The following is a 14,806-nucleotide window of genomic DNA, read 5'->3' as shown; positions in this document are numbered from 1 at the left end:
AATTTGAAAAACAAATCTCAGAATGTCACTGTGTGTATAGGATGTGACCTCCACTAAAGGAACACCAAAAATCAGTTCTGATGCCACTGGCTCAGGCCTGAACCCCCAGCTACTCCACAGGCTGAGATCTGAGGATGAAAGCTCACAGTCGTCCTGGGCAGGAAGTCCTCCAAGACCTTATTTGCAGTTAAATAGGAACAAGTGAGAAGTAGAGTCATGGTAAAAGTGGCACCAACCTTGAGCACAAAAGGTTAGAGAGAATTCCCAGGCCCTGAATTACAGGCCAGGAACCAACACACACACACACACACACACACACACACACACACACACACACACACACGCATACACAATATCCGCCTTCAATAGGATCGTAGGTGATCATATGTTCCTGGTTTTATTTGGGGGGGTTCGTTTCTTTTCCGGTGTGTGTGTGTATGTGTGTGTGTGTGTGTGTGTGTCTGTGTGTGTGTGTGTGTGTGTGTGTTGCTCTTGGAGCTTGAACTCAGAGCCTGGGCCTTGTCCCTGACTTTTTTTGCTCAAGGAAACTGCTCTACTACTCGAGCCACAGCTCCATTCTGGTTCATAGACCATAAGACTCTCACAAACTTTTCTACCACAGCTGGATTCTGACTCTAAATCCCCACATCTCAGCCCCCTAAATAACAAGGACTATAGGCCTAAGGCAGCAGCACCCAACTAATATTGTTTGCTTTTTTCTTTTACCTTTTCCTTTGATGTCAGTCATTGGACTTGAACTCTGGGCCTGGGTGCTGTCTCTGAGCTCTTCAGCTCAAGACTACTACCCTACTACTTGAGCCACAGCCCCACTTCCAGTTTTCTGGTGGTAAATTGGAGATAAGAGTCTTAAGGACTTTAGTGCCCAGACTGGCTTTGCACCACGGTCCTCAGATCTAAGCCTCCTGAGTAGCTAGGATTACAGGAGTGAGACATCATGCCCGGCAGTGTTTTCTAAGCTGACTTCATAGAAATCCATCAATTGGGTGGAAGAAAGATGACGCCGAGACAATAGGGATGGTGCCTAGCTCTCTCTCACAAAAAGAGACAAACAGGGAGTCTCACGAGCCAATTACCTTAACAAATCCACAACAAACTCAAAAAGTAACGGAGAAGGACTCAAACCAGAAAAGAAATCCAGATAAAGCTCACATCCAACTTTCTCAAAGAATTCAGAATGCGAGGACCCCTCCCTCACCCCTCGCCATCTTAGGCCATAAAACAAAGCTGGACAGATTCAGAAACACTTAAATTATTCCCTGTATGCTCTCAGACCACAAAGGCATCAAATTGGAACTGAATACACATCTCCACCAACGAAAACACATGGAGACTGAACAACACATTGTTGAATCACCAATGGATCATCAAAGAGATCAGAACAGAAATCCAACAGTTTATGAAATTTAACAATAAGGAGACCACAAAATACCAACTCCTTTGGGACACAGCAAAGGCAGTACTCAGAGGAAAATTTATAGCGCTGAGTGCCTACAACAACAAGTTAGGAAAATCGCAAACCAACAAGTTAATGTCTCACCTTAAGCTCCTGGAAAAAGAGCAACAAACCAACCCTAACCCCAGTAGCAGAAAGCAAATAATTAAAATCAAAGCAGAATTAAATGATTTGGAATCCAAAAAAACTATAGAAAGAATAAAAAAAAACAAGGAGTTGGTTCTTTGAAAGAATTAACAAAATTGACAAACCCTTAGCAAATCTTACCAAAAAAAGAAGAGAGCATATCGAAATAAACAAAATCACAGACGAAAATGGTAATATCATGACAGAAATTACCAAGATCTAGAATATCATGAGGGAATACTTCTCAAACCTTATGCCAACAAATTTGAGAATCTAGAAAAATGGATGATTTCCTAGCCAATATTAACATACCCACACTGAACCAAGAAGAACTAACCCAACTCAATAGGCCTATTGCAAGATCTCAAATAGAAAGGGCAATTAGTGAATTTCCACCCAAGAAAAGCCCAGTTCCAGGTGGATTCACAGCTGAATTGTATAAGGTCTTCAAAGCAGAGCTCACACCAATACTCCTCAAGCTCTTCAACGAAATTGAAAATGAAGGTTCTTTACCAAATTCATTCTATGAAGCCAGTATAACCCTCATCCCCAAACAAGACAGAGATTCATCAAAGAAAGAGAACTATAGACCTATTTCTTTGATGAACATCGATGCAAAATTTCTCAAAAAAAAATACTGGCCAACCGTCTACAACAACTCATCAAAAACATTATACACTATGATCAAACTGGATTCATCACTGGGAGCAAAGCTGGTTCAACATATGCAAATCGATTAATATAATTCAACACATCAACAGGAGCAAGGACAAAAATCACATGATTGTCTCAATAGATGCAGAAAAGGCATTTGACAAGATCCAACACCCCTTTATGTTAAAAGCTCTGGAGAAACTAGGAATCCATGGAACATTCCTCAATATAATAAAGGCTGTGTATGACAAACCCACTGCTAGTATTACACTTAATGGTGAAAATCTAAAGCCATTCCCTCTAAAATCGGGAACGACACAAGGTTGCCCTCTCTCTCCACTCCTCTTTAACATAGTATTACAATTCCTAACCAGTGCAATAAGACAAGAAGCAAGCATAAAGGGGATCCAAGTAGGGAAAGAGGAAATAAAACTATCCCTCTTTGCAGATGACATGAGTCTGTATTTAAAGAATCCTATAGACTCTACTCCCAAGCTCCTTGAGCTGATTCAAAACTTTGGAAGAGTAGCAGGCTATAAAATCAACCCTCAAAAAATCAACTGCTTTCCTTTACGCCAAGAGTGAGAGGAACGAGGCAATAATCAGGAAAGAAACTCCTTTCACAATAGCCCAAAGGAAATAAAGTACCTAGGAATTAGCTTAATTAAGAATGTAAGGACCTTTTTGATGAAAACTTTAAAACCCTGAAAAAGGAAATTAAAGCAGAACTAAGGAAATGGAAAAACCTCCCATGCTCCTGGATTGGAAGGATCAATATTGAGAAAATGACAATCTTGCCAAGGGCTATCTACAAATTCAACACAATACCCATCAATATCCCAATGTCATTCTTCAAAGAAATAGAAGAGGCAATCCAAAATTTCATGTGGAATAATAAAAGACCCCGTATAGCAAAAACACTTCTTAGGAGAAAGAACAGCGCTGGAGGAATTTCAATTCCAAACTTTAGACTCTATTACAGAGCTGTAATTATCAAAACAGCTTGGTACTGGCACAAGAACAGGCCTGAAGACCAATGGACTAGAACTGAGGACCCAGATATTAAAACCACAGACCTATGACCACCTAATCTTTGACAAGGGAGCCAAAAAATAGAATGGAAGAAAGACAGCCTCTTCAACAAGTTGTGCTGGCAGAACTCGTTAAACACCTGCAGAAAACTAAAGTTGGATCCTTCTTTTTCACCCTGCACTAGAATTAACTCCAAATGGATCAAAGACCTGGAGGTAAAAGCTGACACACTGAAAACTTTACAGGAAGGAATAGGAGATACACTAGGCCTCCTTGGCACAGGTCGAAACTTTCTTAGTAAGGACCAAGAATCACAACAAATCAGAGAAAGGCTGGATAAGTGGGACTGCATTAAACTGCGGAGCTTTTGTATGGCAAAGGACATAGCTAGTAAATTAATTATGAAGCCTACAGAGTGGGAGAAGATCTTCACCAACCAAACAACGGACAATGGCCTCATCTCTAAACTATATCAACAACTCAAAAAATTGAATCACTCCAAAACTAATCTCCAAAGTAACAACCATCCCATTAAAAAATGGGCCAAAGACTTAGAGTCTTCTCTGAACAAGAAACAAAAATGGCCTATATACACTTGAAGAAATGCTCAACATCTCTGGTCATAAAAGAAATGCAAATCAAAACAACTCTACGATTCCATAGTCCCTTCTTCTGACTGCAACAGGATTTAGTGGATTTTATCTTCATCTTCACACATATTCTGTGTTAATCCCACCATTACTTCCCTCTCTCTCTGGCTTGTTCCCACAAACAACTACATTCCTGATATATTTACAGATAGATAGATAATATGTAGATTGATCACAGATAATAGAAATTAGATGCTAAGAAAAATTATAATTCTAAGAGTGACATTTTCCTTACCTTTAATGATTCCAATAGAGTAGCAATTGTCTCCCTGTATAGAATCCTGAAAAAGATTAGATTTCTTTAATGGGTAAACAAGATTGAGATAAGCCTACTATTTATTATCTTTTTTGATATTTCATTCTAATTAATAGAAGGGTTACATTATATTCACCAGATAGAAGGTGCATTACTTCACAAACACTGATGCCCTTTCTCATGTTTTGGTCCCCATTACCTTTGCCTCACCCCTGTCCCTCATCTTCTTATCCCCCCTTCCCTATTTATTTTTACATCTCACTGTATAAATATCAAGTGTCTAGGTAGGAAACGACAACTGAAATCTGCACATATTTCAGAGTTAACTGTCAGTATGCCCATTGAGTTAGACATAAAATTTAAGATTTCATTGTAATTCATAAAATTTATAAGAGAAGATAGCATTAAAGATAAATGAAAAAGAAAAAAACAAAGATAAAAACTAACAAAGATACAGTTCAGTAGGTAATGGACCAACAGACAGACAGATAGATACACAGATAATAGATGGGCAATTACATAGACATATCAGAAGGTAATACAAAAACACATAGATAGATATATAACTAACAAAGAGACAGACAGGTAAGTACAAAGGTAGATAGATAATACACAGATAGATATACACAGGCATATATACATAGATAACAGTACACACATACACAGAAAATGAGATATCACAGTAGCCTGGTACGTACATGATAGACAGACACATACATACATAAATAATAGACATACAGTGGGTTGGAAGGTGAGTAAGAAGATAGCTAGCTCAGTAGGCAGACAAATAGATACAAAGATACAAAACTGTGAAGAAGAGAACACATGTACCATTTGTCTTTCTGAACCTGGATTATTTTGCTTCCAGTCATTTTCTTCCACTGATGGAATCCGTTGTTCATAACGGCTGAATACTATTCCACTATATGTCTGTTTCTGTTCTCCTTTCATCCACAGGACAGTGGGGCTGATTTCATTCGTTGTCTCAGCCTAAAAGGCCTGTGCCTTCCTTTCCTACTCCATCTTTCCTCACCCCAGCACAAATGATTTCCATTTTCAAGAAGATTTTCCTCCTGAATTCTGTCATTCTGATTTACACAGCTTCCATTGCATGAGCATAAAAGATGTTGACACTTGTAATTGTTCTGGAGAAGAGAAACACTAGTGTTCAAACCTTAAGATTTCTTTGTAAATATTCCAGACAAACTGCTCTTTCAGAGCCTTCAGCATATGAATCATCTTCATCCAGTTTACTATTGCATGATCCATTAATTCTGCTGATTTCCGCACAATATGTTCCTGCTCCAGAGCATGAAATCCCATGCAAGTGATGGATGGTGTGTGTGTGAGACTACTTACTCAAGGCTACTATGAGATCCACTGTCATCCTTTTAGTGCTACAAAAAGGAGATAAGACTCTGACAGACTTTTCTTACCCAGACTGACTTACAACCCCAAACCTTAGCTCTCCACTTCCTGAGTAGCTAGGATTACAGGCATGAATTAAATGTGCTAAGCATAGCATAGGTTATTTTAATGATGTTGTGTTCCTTTGTCCTCATTTCTGTGCAGCTGGTATTCTCTTTTTTACCCTCTCTCATATTTTGGAATAAATCACCTAGAAGGAATTCTCTGTCGGGAGGCATCCACAGCCATGCTGACCAGCCATGCTATATTCCATCCACACAGGTAACAGATGTGTTGTGTTGAGAACAGCTCAGCCCACGAACGCGGCCTGGACTGCGGCAATGAGGCTGATTGACATCCGGGAACTCCATGTACTGAGATCTTCCCCACAAATGCTCCCATTCCTGTGATAGATGCTTGCTCCATGGCCTGCACACAACGGGAGGACAACTCGATCCTATTACATGGTGAACATTCCCTCCACCAGGAAAATAGGTAAAAGAGTTCATTGTACCTGAGAGTTGAAAGCGCTTCCTGAAAGGTGAAGGCAGTGGAAAAGGTGGACAGAGAAATGGAGAGAAGAAAGGTGGGCAAAATCATTCGTAATATTCAGTGTACAAATGTGAAGCTGGAACTGAGTGAACTGAGGGAGGGGTTGGAGTGGGGGGAGTTGTGGTGACATGGATGAAATGGTCTTTTACTCAAAAACTGATCATTGAATTGCAGCCCCATTGTACAAGTAGGTAAGAATAAGATTTAGAAAAATACGTTTCATAGGGACTGCAGCACGGCCTACTGATAGAGTGCTTGCCTAGCATGCACGAACACCCGAGGTTGAATCCTCAGTACCACACACATAGAAAAAACTGGAAGTGCTTCTGTGGCTCACTTAATAGTACTCTAACTGTGACAAAGCCAAGGACAGTGCCCAGGCCTTGTGTTCAAGCCTCAGGACTAGCAAAACACAAAATTTCACAGTCAGTGAATACAAGACAGGGGTATTTACTCACATATTACAATATGAAAGTGAGTGGAGCCAATCTTGGCTGTGCAGGTCAACCTGGGAAACAAAAAAGGCATCTGGCAGGGGAAGGGCATGACCACCTGAGCTGGCAGAGGGCATTGATTGACCTTTTCCTTACTTGCCCCAAGGAAAACAGCCAGGGCTATGACAGCACAAAACCACACAGGGGAATCACCGTTCCTCCTGCTGTGCCTCTCAGATGACCCTCAACTCCAGCCCATCCTCTTTGGGCTCTTCCTGTCCATGTACCTGATCACCGTGCTCGGAAATCTGCTCATTATCCTGGCAGTCACCTCTGACCCCCAACTCAACACGCCCATGTACTTCTTCCTCTCCAACCTGTCCTTTGTAGACATCTGTTTTACTACTACTACCATCCCCAAGATGCTGGTGAACATCCAGACCCAGAGGAAAGACATCTCCTACCCAGAGTGCCTCACTCAGGTGTATTTCTTCATGATTTTTAGTGGAATGGAAAATTTCCTATTGACCGTGATGGCTTATGACCGCTTTGTGGCCATCTGTCACCCACTGAACTACCAGTTATCATGAACCCTCACTTCTGTGGCCTCCTGGTTCTGGTGTCCTGGCTTCTCATTTTCTGCATCTCACTACTCCATGTTCTACTGATGAGGAAATTAACCTTCTCCCCAGGAACCACCATCCCCCATTTCTTCTGTGAACTAGCTCAAATTCTCAAAGTGGCCATCTCTGACACCCTCATCAATGACATCTGTGTGTACCTGCCTTTGTGTTTTTTGGTTTGTTTGCTGCCTTAGAAATCTTCTTCGCTTACTCTCAGATCCTCTCCTCTTTAATAAAGCTTCCCAACACGGCTAGCAAGCACAAAGCCTTCTCCACCTGTGGCTCTCACCTCTGCGTGGTCTCCTTGTTCTACGGGACAGGACTTGGGGTGTACCTCAGCTCTGTGGTGTCCTCCTCCGCCCACAGAAGCAAGGTGGCCACGTTGATGTACACAGTGGTCACTCCCATGCTGAAACCCTTCATCTACAGCCTGAGGAACCAGGACGTGATGGGGGCTCTGGGGAGACTGCCAGGCAGAATGGTCTCCTGTCTTGATGGATTGTGAAGCACAGAACAAAGTAGTCCACTGCAAGAGGGAAGACTAATTGGCTGAATATCAGCATCATTGATTCTTTTCCTTCATTATAGGACTCAATATTTATATATATATATCCAAATAGAAAATATATATGAATTCAAGAATACCCTGCAAAGCCCCTATGGCTTTGTCTGTCTATATGTGGACATCTGTCTTTGAAAGAAATTTACTTGATATACTTCAGAAAAACAACTTTCTTGTCAGTGTAAATTTTCCTTAGTATTCCCATTTGGTGACGTGTTATACAAATTCTGCTTGTCATTTCTAATTGAGCATAGAAACCACTTATCACAGTCTGAGGTTACACAGTATCCCCTTAAGTTATCCCCTTCTATACTAAATCTTCCTCCTAAAACAAAAAACTTCTTCTTCCTCCTCCTCCTACTTTTTCTCCTCCTCCTCCTGTTCCTCTTGTACTTCTGCTTCTGCTTCTGCTGCTACTTCTGCTGCTGCTTCTTCCTCTTCCTCTTCCTCTTCTACAGCCCTGGGACTGAATTCAGTGTCTGGTGCTGTTTGTGAGCATTTTTGATCAGGGTTATTCCTCTGTTATTTGAGACACATCTACAAAATCCACATATCAGGGAGCTATTCAAAGATAAGACCCTCATAGACTTTTGCCTGTGCTGGCTTTAAACCCCAATCCTCAGATCCAAGTCTCCTGTGTAGCTGGGATAACAGATGTCAGTCTCCGCCATTTGGCAAGACAAAATAACTTGATTTTTTACTTAGCAGAAACAGAATAAACACATACAAGAATCCAAATAAAATCTCAACACTTTCAGAACAGCAGTTATGGCCTTACATGTGAGATTTTGTTTAAGTTTGAGGGAATATGTTTTTACTAATTTCTCTTTCCACCCAGGTATGAACTTGTTTCCATGATAACTATACTAAGTGGCATCCTCAGACAACAGTGTCTGAGCATGCCTGTTTCTTCTCAACTTCACCAGAATTGGTGTTGTAGATTTCCTTCAGCATTGACATAATACAGAATCACACTGTTTTCTTGATTTGCATATCTTATGTAGTTAAGAGGTTGAATATTTCTTTGTGGATTTCTTCATGGCCATTTTTACCTCCTTTAATGATTGTCTTGGTTGTGAGCATTGGCTCACACCTGTAATCCTAGCTACTCAAGAGGATGAGATTTGAGGATCACAGTTCAAAGTCAGCATAGGCACTAAAGTCTGTGAGACTCTTATCGGCAATTAACCACTAGAATACCAAAAGTGGTGCTGTGACTCAAGGGGTAGGGCAGTAGCCTTGAGCTGAAGAGCTCAAGAACAGCAATCAAGCCCTGAGATCAAGCCCATGACCAAACAAAAAAAATACATGAATAAATAAAGAAATAAACATTATCTTATCCATCTTTTTCCTCATTCTGAAGTCAACTTAATTGTAAATCCTTAATATTTGGTGTTGAGAATCCAGTTATGTTCTCTATGCTTTCCTGTTGTAATTTCAGCTTCAGGTCTTACAGGCTGAGATGTGAGGAAGGCGCCTCCAAGCCAGGTTGGGCAGGAATGTCTGTGACACTCTTATCTCTACCCACAAAACTGCTGGAAGTAAACGGGGCAACCTGTGCTTACACCTTAATCCTAGCTACTCAGGAGCCTGAGATCTGAGGATCACAGATCAAACCCAGCCTGGACATGAAAGTCCATCAGACTCTTACCTCCAATTAACCACCAGAAAACTGAAAGTGGTGCTGTGGCTCAAACAAGGAGAGTGTTAGCCTTGAGATCTCAGAGATAGCGCCCAGGCCTACAGTTCAAGCCCCACAAGAAAGAGAAAGAGAGGAAGAGAGAGAGAGAGAGAGAGAGAGAGAGAGAGAGAGAGAGAGAGAGAGAGAGAGAGAGAGAGAGAGGAGAGAGATGGGCGGGGGGTGGAGGAGAGAGAGGGGTGAGCTCTCTCTCTCTCTCTGGTAAGGGAACAACACACAATGTACTGAATGGAGAAACCTGGAAGGTTCTCTCAAAGATCTAGGTTACACAGGAGCCTGCATTCACCCCTGTCTCTCAGCACTGTGTCCCAGCCAGAGCCATCCATCAAGAGAAAAAAAAACATGCACTCAAATTTGAAAAAATAATACATCCCAGAGAGTCACTGTGGGTACAAGATATGACCTCCACTAAAGTAACTCCAAAAATCAGTTCTGGTGCCAGTGGCTCAAGCCCAAACCCCCAGCTACTGCACAGGCTGAGATTTGAGGATGGAAACTCACAGTCATAATAGGCCTGAAGTCCTCCAGGACCTTTTTTCCAGTTCAGTAGGAACAAGACAGAAGTGCAGTTGTGGCAGAAGTGATAGAGCACCAACCTTCAGCACAAAAAGTTAGGGAGAATTCTCCAATCCAGAACACCAGGCGAGAACCAACACCAACACACACAAACACACACACAAACACACACACACACACACACACACACACACACACACACACACACACACACCATCCATCCATCTTTCAATAGGATCAGGAGGAAATGATATGTTTCCAGTTTTATTTAGGGAGTTTCATTTCTTTTCCTGTGTGTCTGTCTCTGTGTGTGTGCATGTGTGTGTGTGTGTGTGTGTTGCTCTTGGAGCTTGAACTCAGAGCCTAGGCATTGTCCATGACTCTTTTTGCTCAAGGATTCTGCTCTTCTGCTTGAGCCACAGCTCCATTCTGCCTTTTTAGTGGTTCATTGAAGAGTAGACTCTACAGACTTTTCTGCCCCACTGGCTTCTAACTCTAAATCCTCACTTCTCAGCCTCCTAAGTATTTCAAATTACAGGCCTGAGCCAGCAGCACCTAGCTGAAATTGTTTTCTTTTTCCTTTTTCTCTTTCTTTAGTTTTTTGCCGGGGCCAGCTGGCAGCAAACCAGGGTTCGCAGATTGGGGTTCCTGAAATAGAGGGCAAGGACTAGGAAAAAATAGAAGAGAGACAGACACACCGGGTCCGGGCTGTCTGCAGCCCAAGTAAAGACTGCCTCGTTTCTTCAACTCCAGCTTCTCCCTTCTTGAAACCAGGGAACTTCCAACTGTTACATTCCTATGGTAAATCTCAGGTAATTTAAACAGAATAAGGCCATAAAACAATAGGACAATAAAGCCATGGTCTGATGCAAATCAAGGTACAATTTGATTCTACTCTGGCTCCCAACATATCCCCCGTTATTTTAAAGGAAACACAAGTGCAATTTTTACTCTTTCCTATACCTCTAATTATCCTGTCACATTTTCCAAAAATGACTTTGGTCCCTTCATCTTACGGAGATTGATGGGCGGAGATTCAGCTTCTGTGACTTCTTCAAGCTGACTCAGGGGCGTTGTCTCTGTGCTTGACCAGGGACCTTAAGAAGCCTAGCCTGTATTATCAAGGGGTTGCAAGGATTAGATATCAGGAATAATAATTTACTCCAAACTAGAGATCATATTTAATATTTAACAACTACACAAACCATCTTTGGCTACAATAGTGTAACTTACTTAGCACCCATTTGCAAAGGCTTTTTCTTGAATGTCTGGGGAACTAAATTTCTGCAACCTTAACAATGCTTCAGTTGTCAGATCTAAACAGATTAATAGAGACACAAGCCTCAGATCCACAAACTTTCCTGAATTTGTGGCTGGTGTCAAATAAAAAGTTCACTCAATTAGGACTTTAAACTATCCACTGTCACAGAAGATTAACAAGTTCCTGCTCAGTTATGAAAGGCACGGGCATTAGTAAGGCATGCTAACAAACTATTCTATGACCTCCCGGCTCTGATTAATTTGAGTGGCCAAGCACAAGTGACTCTAAGATCTGACACCATCTCTGCCATCCAAGCAGAGGCTTTCGTGTCCCAGCAGTGTCTCTCCACACAGGGATAAACATGCCATTGGCATTTCACTTTGTTGGTTGCTGTATTTGAACTCGGGGCCTGGGCACTGTCCCTCAGCTCTCCAGCTCTAGTCTAGCACCCTGCCACTGTGAGTCCCTAGCTTGGGGCTTGAGTGCTTCCCCCCAGCTTTTCAGCTCAGAGCTAGCACTCTGCCACTTCGAGCTCCAAAGCAACTCTGTCCCAACATCCTGCTGGCAGATTAGACACCACAGTCTTACAGGGACTTTGCTTTGCCCGGGCAGGCTCAAAGCTGCGGCTATCAGATCAATGAGTCCTACAAAAGCCCATGTTACTCCAATTAAAGCAACAAGGTGTTCAACTCAGAAATAGTCTAAGCGTGATCTTACCTGGAACCTGGTAACAGCCAAAATTACATCTGAAGAAGGGTTGCTGACCTTCTCCATGGGCCTGCTGGAGATTGCTATAAAGTAACTTACAAGAGTAAGCTGAAATAGCAATTAAGCAACCATTTTGATAGTCCTAATTTTCCTTGTTTCTTTCTTAGAAACAAAACTTTAGGACAACTTTACTTTTAAATTTTGTTCAGAAACCATTTCTACTTTTCTTTAACTTTTACACTTTTTAACTTAAACTCTTAACACTTTGGTCTTTATTTGCATTTGAAAAACCTTTAAGGCTAAAGGAATTCCCTTTGCCTCCAGGCCCCCTAGGGCCCAGGTCACTTCCTTTGCCTTTAGAAGAGGCTTTTTGTTTTATTCTGCAGTTTAGATTACTGCCTAGAACTTCATTAACAGTTTAAACTCAAACAACAGTTTTTCCCTAATGCAAGAATTACAAACATCAGTGCACCAAAACTTATCATCAGACTTCCAGTGTCAGTCTGCAAGAAAAGACAGATGGGCAAAGTTTCTAACATTAATGAACAATTTTACATTTAAATCTCTAATACATGTTTCCAAACTTTAAAGGTAATAAATCCCAAATTCCCTAATACCTCTGGGTTAAACAGGATACAATGTTTACAATATAAACAGCTCTAAGTATTACAAAACCAGATTTTTTTTTCAGGATGTTTAGAAAAGTACTTTTTACCAATTTCTCTTTAAACCAATGTAATAATCCTTTGAGACATTGTAAAACATCCAAACCTAATATTTTCTTGAAGTTTTAAGCTTAGATTTACCCAATTGTCTTTGTGTTTAAGTATAAATGTATCCATTGTTTTATACAGCATGCTGACAATTTAACCTTGAACATGTTCACTCTCTCATTCACACACATTCATACTCAAAGATCATAAAGCGCACAAAATTAATATCGGCCGTTCATGTTCCGGAAGTTTGTGTCAAGAGAGCTTTGCCAATTTTACTCTTACAGGTGAGAACCAGGTTCAAAACAAAACTATTTGCAAGGCAACTTAGCTGGAATTTATTTTTCCAGGGCTTGTTACAACTGCAGACATGGGGGAGCGGCCATGCTAGGCCCAGCAATGTTCAAATAAATAACAAGGATGTGTGCTTGAGTACGCACAGAAAAACCATATGGATCCATACTTAGAAATGGTACCAATTTTAAAGACAAAACTGGACAAGGAAAAATATGTAACACGAACAAGACAGAGAAACGGAGACTTTTAAATAATCAGACATTGACATATAACAAGAAAATTGGACTCAATCAGATACACTTAACACAAAAAACATGAGCTCAAATGAATGTTTTCATCAAACAGCTATTTTTAGATTTAGACATGTCTTGCTGGTGGGACTCTCAGGTAAGCCTTGTTATCGACAAGAAACTCAGAAGGGGAGGGGGGGTCAAGGAGTCCCTTGACCACCCAGGCCTCTGTTTTAGGCCCACAGTGCACCTTTTCAAAAAATAAATAAATAAATAAATAAATAAAATAAAACGCAGACATACAGGGGGTCGGCCGACTTCTACTTACCTCTGGAGGCCTTTGCTTTTCACCTGGGCATCTTTTACAAAAAAGATTATTAAGAAGAGGGATGGTAAAAACAAAATAATGTCACATACTAAATTGTGTAGAGCCAATGAATATGTTAAAAGGTCCCTACATAATAGTAAAAGGAGGAGAAACACAGCTCATATAAATGTGTTGAATAAGTGGATCAGTAGCAGTCCCAATTGACATGCACAAATAACTCAGGTCCTTCCCACATCACAGGATGCACCACTGGAGGGTTGGGGGTGTAGGCCCAGTGAGTCGATGCTTGGATGGCCACTGTCACTCTCCACAATCCGAACGCAGCGTTCAGGCAGCCAGCGGGTGTCATTTTCTCCTTGTGAAAAAACACATGAGTGTTTTCGACCCCAGGTTAGAACAGGATCGGGTCCGTGCCAAGTACCAGTTAGGGGATCCTTCCACTTTACTAAGGCAAAAGCACGCTGCTCTCTTTTTTCCCAGAATCGCTGAGCAGCAGATAAATTATTTGAATCCAAATTCAAAAAATTTAAAACAAATAAAGCATGATTAAGTATATTCACAGGGGTAGCGGGATATGACTCTCCTTTCTGTATTTTAGCAACTTGATGTTTTAATAATCCATTAGCTCTCTCCACGATGCCTTGACCTTGAGGATTGTAAGGAACGCCTGTAATATGAGTGATATTATAGGAATGGCAGAAGGATTGAAATGCTCGGCCTGCATAGCCAGGGCCATTATCTGTTTTCATTTGCGAGGGAATACCCATCACAGCAAAGCATCGAATGCAGTGAGAAATACAATGTTTAGTGGCTTCCCCAGCAAGAGGGGTGGCCAGGATAAAATTAGAATAAGTATCTACAGTAACATGAACATATTTTAATCAGCCAAATGATGGAACATTTGTGACATCCATCTGCCAAATGTGATTAGAAAGCAGTCCTTGTGGATTTATACCTAAATGGGGGGCTGGTGAAAAAGGGACACAGTTGGAGCAAGTCTTAACTATTTGTTGTGCTGCTTCTCTAGATAATTTAAACTGTCGGCGCAAGGCTCGACTGTTTTGATGGTGGATGGCATGTGACTGCTTAGCAAGTTCAACCTGAGTTAAGTAAACTCTGATGGCGGAGTCAGTAACTGCATTGCCCTCACTTAAAGGGCCAAGAAGATTAGTGTGAGCTCGAACAAAGCCAAAAAAACAAGGGTGGTTGCGAGAACAAAGCAAAGTTTGTACTTGGCGAAATTCGGTCTGAATATTGGAGTTAGTAGTTCCAATAAAGGGAACA

At 41.2% G+C, this 14,806-nt stretch overlaps 1 pseudogene; it reads left to right on the top strand.

Annotated features, from left to right (window-relative positions):
- Positions 1-6,767: 6,767 nt before the first annotated feature.
- Positions 6,768-7,713, top strand: LOC150068047 (olfactory receptor 7D4-like; annotated as a pseudogene).
- The last annotated feature ends 7,093 nt before the right edge of the window (positions 7,714-14,806 follow it).

This window comes from Megascapheus bottae, chromosome 1, assembly GCF_031878675.1.
Source record: "Megascapheus bottae isolate mThoBot1 chromosome 1, mThoBot2.hap1, whole genome shotgun sequence".
NCBI lineage: Eukaryota > Metazoa > Chordata > Mammalia > Rodentia > Geomyidae > Megascapheus > Megascapheus bottae.
The sequence above is the reverse complement of the archived record's forward strand: the minus strand, read 5'-3'. Positions and strand labels throughout refer to the sequence as shown.